This window comes from Rhinolophus hipposideros (assembly GCF_964194185.1).
Source record: "Rhinolophus hipposideros genome assembly, chromosome: 8".
Classification (NCBI taxonomy): domain Eukaryota; kingdom Metazoa; phylum Chordata; class Mammalia; order Chiroptera; family Rhinolophidae; genus Rhinolophus; species Rhinolophus hipposideros.
In genome coordinates, this window is record NC_138054.1 from 87,891,683 (window position 1) to 87,900,000 (window position 8,318).

The window sequence follows — 8,318 nt, forward strand, 5'->3', positions numbered from 1 at the left end:
TGTAGTAGACGCCAATAAATATGTGTGAATGGATGGAGGCAGACATGAGTCACCACGGCATAGTTTAGCTGGAGCTGGGGTAAAGGTGAGAGGGGCGTGGGGATGCTGAAGGGGAGAACTCAGAGAGGAAGCGGGGTTTCTCCAACTTGGATAGGGGCTTGCTTGCCGAAGCCCACCTCCACAGGGGCCTTGCAAAGTCACCTCCTGTTTGCTGCCCTTGCAGTTTCTCATGACCAGTATCACGACCAGTCGTGGGGATGGCCACTGCTGGGGCAGTTGCCTAGGTCCTCAGAGGTGGGGACCTGGGGTTGCTACCTCCTGGGCTGGGGTGGGGGAAGAAGAGGGACCGTGTGTGTGTGTGTGTGTGTGTGTGTGTGTGTGTGTGTGTGTGTGTGTAGCCAGAGCCACTGGTCCCATCTGTCATGGATCGTTCAGGACCCAAGGGCATCCCTTCTTCTCGTTTTCCCCTGGGCATGTCCCAGTCTCTTTGGCCTTTTTCCCCAAACCTACTTAACTAGGGTACGGAGCACTGGTCAGTTGCCATCCTCCAGCCTGCCTGGCAGAGCAGGTGGCAGACCCAGTCACCTTTACCCGGGAAAGATACCTAGAGGTGGGGGTTGGGGGGTTGGAGGGGGCCTCCCTTCAAAAAACACCCTGTGCTCGGGACTTCTTCCTGAGGTCTAACCCAGATCGCTAAGGCTGCACGTCTGTACAAATGCTTCCCTAGGGAGCTTGCCCTTCACCAGGCTGTTCTGGCTCCAGCTGTGCAGCCCTGCCCTGCCCAGACCTCCAGCTGTCAGCGGCCTGCTGTGCTGGGGAAATAGTGCAGCCTTTCCCCCTTTCTCTCCATTGAGTTGAATAAGGGTGATCATAAACGTGGCAGGTTCATTAACTAGAAAATGCACTCCAAACCACACAAATGAAAATCAACCGACTGGCTAAGTAACATTTTTTATTGCTTTGCTCTTCATGGGTGAGAAGGAGGTCTTTGTCTCTGTCTTCATGTGTATCTGAGCATCTCCATCCCGGGGGCTGCAGGCTCTGTTGGCTTTGGCCTTGGCCTGACCAAGTGTGGTTCTAAAATGTTGCTCTTGGGGGCGGATCAGCTCTGCAGGATTCACTGATGGCTGGCAGGGCCCCTGCAGAGCAGGATGGGGAAACTGAGACCCAAGGAGGTGCAGTCCTTTTTTCAAGGTCACCCTGGCTCTTTGGGCCTACGAACTTTTAAGGATCCTACAAAAATATCTGAGACCTTAATATATTTATTGGCTACAAACTGGGAAAAGAAAACTGTGAGATTGAAATGAATACATGTTAAACGTCTACCCAATGTAACATTAGGTCAACTGCAGTAGTTATCACATTTGGTATTCAGAAAGGTGTCAATACCCATGATGGTAAGTTGTCAGCTACATTTTCTCCCTTGGTAAGAAATTCGGGGTAGGCAAGAGAATGCATGAGAAGACACAACCTACTGCCTGTTCAATCATTTCCTGGTAGGCAAACAATTGCAAGAGCAAAATTATAAAAGTCCTTTAAGAAATAGTTGGGAAAACGTTCTATTCCATCTGAGCTGTTGGTGCACTTTGCTATGATAGAGGGCTTTAAAAGTCCTCTTGTCTTGGGCCTGCCCCTGGTGTTGGGGAAGCCTCAGCCAGGGCCATTCCAGCACCTTCACCGCAGGGAACCCCTTACCGCAAGGAGGCAGAGGTGTGTAGAGGAGACAGAAGGAGCAGGGGGGACCCCCTCCTGCGCCTCTGATTCTGTTGCCAAGGTCCCTCTGCAAGGCTGGTTGCCATCTCCATCAAGAAAAGCTATTTGGAGTCTCGGAACATAGCTGCAAACCCACTGCCTGGGCAGTGTTGGGAATAAAGCCACAGATTTTATTGGGGAGAAACGGGGTTTTGGGAGAAACCCGAGGGTTGGGTTTGGCCTGGCTCTGGCTGTGCAGAGGTGTCTCAGAATTGGTCTGTGAAAGGATGCCTATGACTGGACTCGTGGCCCATCTCTGGTCCAGCATCAGGTCTTAGCCTGGCTCTGCCACTAAGAGCTGTGTGACCCTGAATAAGACACTTTCCCTCTCTGGGCCTCAGTCCTTCCCTTGACAACTGAAGATATTGGACCATTTCTTGAAGTCTGAGAGCAAGAAGAGGTCTGTTAATGAAATCTCCCCATTTTACAGCTGGAAAGATTGACGGTCAGAGAAGGGAAGGGATCCATTCAAGGTCACACAGGGAGACAGGACGGAAGTGAGGCCAGAACCCCCTCCTGGTTTCCATCATGCCATCCCACTTCCCATTTCTCTAACTTACTCTAACACAGAGGTGGCACCTGCTGCAGGACAGACCAAAGGGACCCAGCCCCTGTGGGCACCACGGTGTCCAGGGCCTTAGGCTGCCAAGAGCAGGTAACCTCAAATCATAACCCCAAGAGGTTCTCTCTCCATTCCTTCCCCCACCCCTGAGTGAATGCTGGACTTTGAGTCAGAAACCTGGGCTCTAGACACTACCTCCCACAGGTAAAGGATGTGTGACCTTGGGCAAGGCACTCAAACTCTGATTCTCAGCTTTCTCATCTGTGAAATGGAGCACAGATGGCTCTGCCCACCCCTCGGGGCAGGGGGCGGGGCAACAGTTACCGGAAGCTATTTCCCGGGGCCTGGACTTCCTCTGGGGGAGGCACCCCCCTGCCCACCCAGGAGAGATGTCATTGAGTCTATAATTCATTGCATAGAAACCACTCCATCTGGAAAGAGGAGCAAGCAAGAGACTGTTCCTTTCCGAGGCCATGGAGGGAGGGGCTGGCCTGGTGCTGGGAGCTACAAATATCATCCCACAGGACGCCTCCCTGTCCCAGGGGCCCAGGGACACAGGAAGACCCAAGCTCAAGGTGGCACCTGCTGCTGCTGGCTCCTGCCTATCCCCTCTCCCACACTCAGTCCCCTCCACCTCTGATCAGAGAACCCAAGGGGCCCAGAGTCCTTGAATGTGGCCAGAAACCTCTTGTTTGGGGTCTTTGCCTGAGTGAGTCTTCCTGGGTGGGGCTGTGGCACTGGGCATACCTTTCCTGGGTGGGCGGTACAGTGAGCAGCAACTTGTTTCCAGCCTGTGGCCAGCTGACTCAGGAGAACAATCTGGGTAACAGTGAGCACAGGCTCCCTTGAGTCAAACCATCTGGGAGGAAATGAAACTGGGATTATACACTGAGAATACCTCTGGTCCTCTTTCCTTCATCTCGCTCTTCTTCCAAAAGAATTCAAAGATGAAATCATAATGAATATTGATCTTTCTCGAGCACCTGTTATGGGCCAGGCACTGTCCCAAGCATTTTGAATGGATCGTCTTATTTAATCCTCACCACAGCCCTATGTGAGTAGGTTCCATTCTATAGATGGAGAAGTTGAAGCTCAGATGACATGGCTAGAAAATAGCAGAGTAGAGATTTGAAGGAGAATCGGAGGCTCTAGAGCCTGAGCCCCTAACCACTAGGTGACACTGCTCTGCTGACCCTTTGACCATTAATACCCTGGGAACTGAGGTGCTTACTGGAGCCGTGGGACAGCCACCCTCCCGCTCTGGGCCTGGCTCCCAGGACTGAGCCTGACTGGCAGGGGGCCTCCAAATGCCCTCCCTGTGACTCTGTTTACTGCAGGGGTGTCAGCTTCCTGAGGCCCCTGTGCCCGGCCCTTGACCCCGCCCAATGTGCTCAATAGTTCAGCTCTCACTGGCAGGGGGCCAGGGACTGGGAGGGATTAGGAGCCAGGAGCCTATGGGTTGAGAACAAGTGGGGAGGCTCATTAAATGAATGAAAAAAATCTGTCCCTGCAAATGTGGCAGATCTCTCTCCCTATGTCCCCCTGGCCCTGCCCTATTGACTCGATTCAGTGTCATTGATTGGCAGGGGCGCTGTGAGAGCCAAGGGGCAGGAGATCGATGTCCCAGGCCTGGTGAGATTGTCCCTATGGAGCAGGGCAAAGAGGACCAGCTGTGGTCCTGATGCCATTTGTGACCCCTGTCTGTAGAAAGGAAGGGGACGTCCTCCTAGGAGACCAGGTGATGAGAGTCCTGCTTTTGTGACTTCTTCCTCCTTCCCCTGTACAAGGACCGTTGAGCAGGTTTCCCAGGGCACCGGCTGTGCTGCCCCTTTGGCCCACCTGACCATCCCCTTCTCTCTCAGTCTCCCTACTACGTGCCCAGAACCTGCTGTGGCTCCCAACTACCTCTTGTGTCAATCTATCACCACTTCTCACTTTACACCCACCTTGCAGGGCGCTTATCCAGATCCCCATCTCTAACTCTGATTACTTCCCTGACTTCCAAACCCACACATCCTCCTGCTCATTGGGCCTCCTCCCCACCTGGATAACCCCAGTTCCCTGAGATTCAACAAAGCCACGCAGGAGCCGCCATCTTCCTTCTGCAACGTCCCCACCACCTGGTTTCTCTGCCCCGTTTCCCCATCCCAGTGCCTGGCAGACATGCACACGTTATAAACACACAGGTCAACATGAGCCTTTCAGATGGGGTTCCGTGTGATGTAGGGAGCCAGCGGGGTAATGGGGTAGAGTGACTGGCTGTGGGGTGGGGCGTGTCTGGTAGTCAGGGGCAGCCTGCCTGAGAAAACGACATTAGGCCTGAGAGCGGAGTGATGAGGCAGCTGGCTGTACAGGGATTTGCAGGAATAGCTTTCTGGGCAGAGGAAATGGCCAGTGTAAAGGGCCTGAGGTGGGAGCAGTGTGGCCAGTGTGTTTGGAAGCATCAGGGGAGCCAGTGGAGGCCGAGGATGGGAAGTGACATGGAATGTTGTGTGGCGTGGAGTCAGAGCGCTCACCAGGCAAAGAGTTTGAAGTTTTTTCTAGGTGCAGGAGCCATTGGGGGTTTTCAGGGAAGGGGGGCAAGTCACATCATCTGATGTATGTTTTTTTAAAGGATCCCTCTGGCTGTTGGGTGGGCAGCGGAGCTGGAAGCATTTAGGGAGTCAACTTGGAAAAGGAATGTAGGGAAAGAGATATAGGAAGAAGCCGTCAGAACTGCTTTTGGTATATTTTGGAGATAGAAGCGACAGGACTTGCTAATTGGATGCAGGCGGTGGGACAAAGAGAGGATATAGGCTGATGCCTGGCCTTTTGGTCTGAGCACCTGAAACGGAACAAGGATGGATGGAGCAGGTGTAGAGGGAAATAGAGATTTCTGTTTTGAATTCCCAGCCTACTGAGAATTTGCAGCAGGCAGCTGGATATAGGAGACTGGAAGTGGAGAGAGATGTCAGGGCTGCAGATATGAGTGTTAGTTGCTAAATGTAGGTCCAGTTTCCCGTCTTTGTGCTCGCGCTTTGCATCTCTGTTTCCCATTGAACCGTGAACTCCCGGAGGGCACAAGTGGGTCTTATTACTGTTTTATCTCCAGTGCTTTGGGCAGAGGCCTCCCAGGAAGTTCTTGAGGAAAGAATAAAAAGCATAAATATCTGTTTCACCTATTCATTAAGAAACATACGCTGGGCACTTACTCTGTGCCTGGCTCTGTTCTAGGTGCTGGAAATAGTCGGGAGTGAGACAACGTTCCTGCCCCCTGGGAAGTTAGGCTCCAGTGGGTGAGATGAGCCATAACCAAACCAATGAATATATAATGTAAGGAGAAACAGTGATGAGAAGTAGGAAGAAAGATTAAGCGAGATCAGGAGAGAAAGAGCACTGGGAATGTTGTTTTAGGAGGGAGGTTGGGGGCGGTCTCTTTAAGGAGACACATTTGAACAGAGACCTGAGTGAATGAGAGGTAAGCGGCTGTGTGGATATCTTGGGGAAGAGCATGCAGTCAGATGGAAAGCATGTGCAAAGGCCCTGAGGTCAGAACATAGAGCCCTCTGTGCTGGAAGCTAATGGTACTTCAGGAAAGAGACATTTGTCGCCTAATGAGAGTCGGCCAGAATCTTCCTGTTTCTCATATTCATGCAACATGTTTGAAAATTGGCTAGTAGGAATGTTCTTTTTCCTTTCCCATAATTTCTAGAGAAGGAGCCACTGAGTAGAGAGGTCAAGAATCTCTTTTGGGGAAAGAGGAGAGTCCCATCGTTCTTCAGGCAGGACTCTCAGCTCCCCAGGGGTTTGCTCTGGAATCCCTTCCTATTATTGGGGGGAGGGGAACAAGGTAAGTTCAGTGACACAAAGTACCTTAATGATAGCGCTGTTTAGTAGCCTAATGCCTTCATGGAGTTGTTATCTAAGATCGCAGAAGGTACCTCAATGCCACACTGCCTCAGAGGGCTGGAACGCCTCCACCCCAGGAGGCTTTCACCCCAATTGTGTTATTGTAGCCTCACAACATTCCCACTTAGAGGTGGGGGCAGGAGCAGCACCCCCAGTTTAGCAGTGTCAACTTCAGGGGTGGAGACAGACCTGCAGTCAGAGGCCCCAAACTCCCCCCTCTGGCTCTTCCTCCTTACCCAGCAGCCTCTAGGTTTTTTTGGAAAACTGAGATCGCCGTCAGCTCTGAGTCTCAGTGGAGAAGCCCAGGCAGCTCTTTGACTCATTCCTTGTACGTTCTCAGCACACCCATCACACCCCCGTCCTGTTTCCCACCAATAGGTTTGCCTGGAGGGACTCTGATTAGGCATCTAGGCAGAAGGGATGAGTGTGTGTGTGGGGGGGCAGGAATGAACGTGTGTATCATCTAGGGAAAGAGGATGGGGGACAAGGGCTACCCAACTTCCCAGAAGAAAACATTATTTTGTCTCTTAGTAACTGTGACTCTTTGAAACTGCTGTCCAAACTCAGTGTCCTTATTTCCCCCGGCCAAGCCTCTCTAGAAGCCTCTGCCTTTGGCTCTCTATCTGCAGCTGGCCTCCCCTCCAACCCTGCCCTTCTCATCCCTGGTCAGAGATCCTGTAGGAGGCTGGACACGAGTCAGTGGAGTCCCTGGGCTGGGAGAGACAGCTGTTCCAAGTGACAAAATTCACAACCAGGGACAGAGCCCACCTTTTCTTTAGGCTCATTAGACCAACACCAATAACAGCAGCAACAATAATAATACGGCACTCATTACGTGCTAAAGACTTTGCACACAGTCTCTTAATCAAATGTTATTATCCCCATTTCATAGAAGTGAAAATTGCAGTTTGCACTTGCCCAAGGTCACACAACCGATAAGAGGCAGAGGAGGGATTTGAACCCTTGTCTGGCTGACTGCACCACTCACTCTGCCTGTGCCCGAGCTCTCAGCCCAGTCACTCATCCGCAGGCCTTGACTGCTGCCTCTTCTTGGCCATCTCTGGGTGCGGCTGTTCCTTATAGGGGCCTCTGGCACTGGTTTTCCCACAGCACGTAGGCTGGCCTCTCTCTCGAGCTGGCAGGCTGTGGATCAGGAAGAAGCCTGGGCTCCGGGCTTGTCAGACAATTGCTAACATGCCAGGCCTAGGGCTTTGCGTGTTCTACTTGTTCATTTAATTTTACCACAACCCTATGCGGTTGGCACCGCAATCATCTCCATTTTACAGATGGGGAAAGTGAGGCGTGGAGAGGTGATCACCACACAGCTAGTGAGTGGCTCAGCCAGGATTCACATGCAGGCTGCCTCCAGAGAGCTGTCATAGTATTTGATAGTGATTTACGGAAAAGAATTTTCAATGTAAAAATTAAATCAATTTATCTGTACATTTGCACAATTGCCTTTACTGAAAGGCATGCGATACTATGAAATCAGGACCATCTCAGAGCATCTGTTACGTATTTTTATCTGTATTGGGAGGCTGTGAGGGGCTGCCACTCACAGACAGGCTCTGGAGTTGGGTGAGGGGGTCCTGAATTTAAGTCCTGCATCTCCCCCTCACTAGCTGTGTGCCCTTTGGCAAATTACAGACCTTCTCTGAGCCTGTTTCTTTCTTTGTAAGATGAGAATAATAACACGCTCTACCTCATGGGGTTGTTGGGAGGATTAAATAAGAAACCACATATAAAACACCTGGCATAGTACCTGTCATGTAACGATTCAACAAATAATAGCTTTAATTATTTTTAAAAATCTGTAACTTGTTTGTGGTGGTTTGGTGGGGAATTCAAGTGGTGAGGTGGGGAGTTTTCTGGGGTCATGTCCCCAGTGTTCCTGTTATCTCTTGCTGCATACAAAATCACCCCAAAATGTAGTGGTTTAAAATAACAGCATTTATTGTGCTCAATATGGGCAGGGCTCAGGGACAGTCTATCTGTGCTCTATGTGGCGTCAGCAGCGAAAGCTGGACGGGGGCTGCAACATCCACCTTCAAGATGGGCTACTCACGTGCCTGATGCGTTGGTGGGGTGGGCCCAGAGCCTCATTTTGTCTCCATGC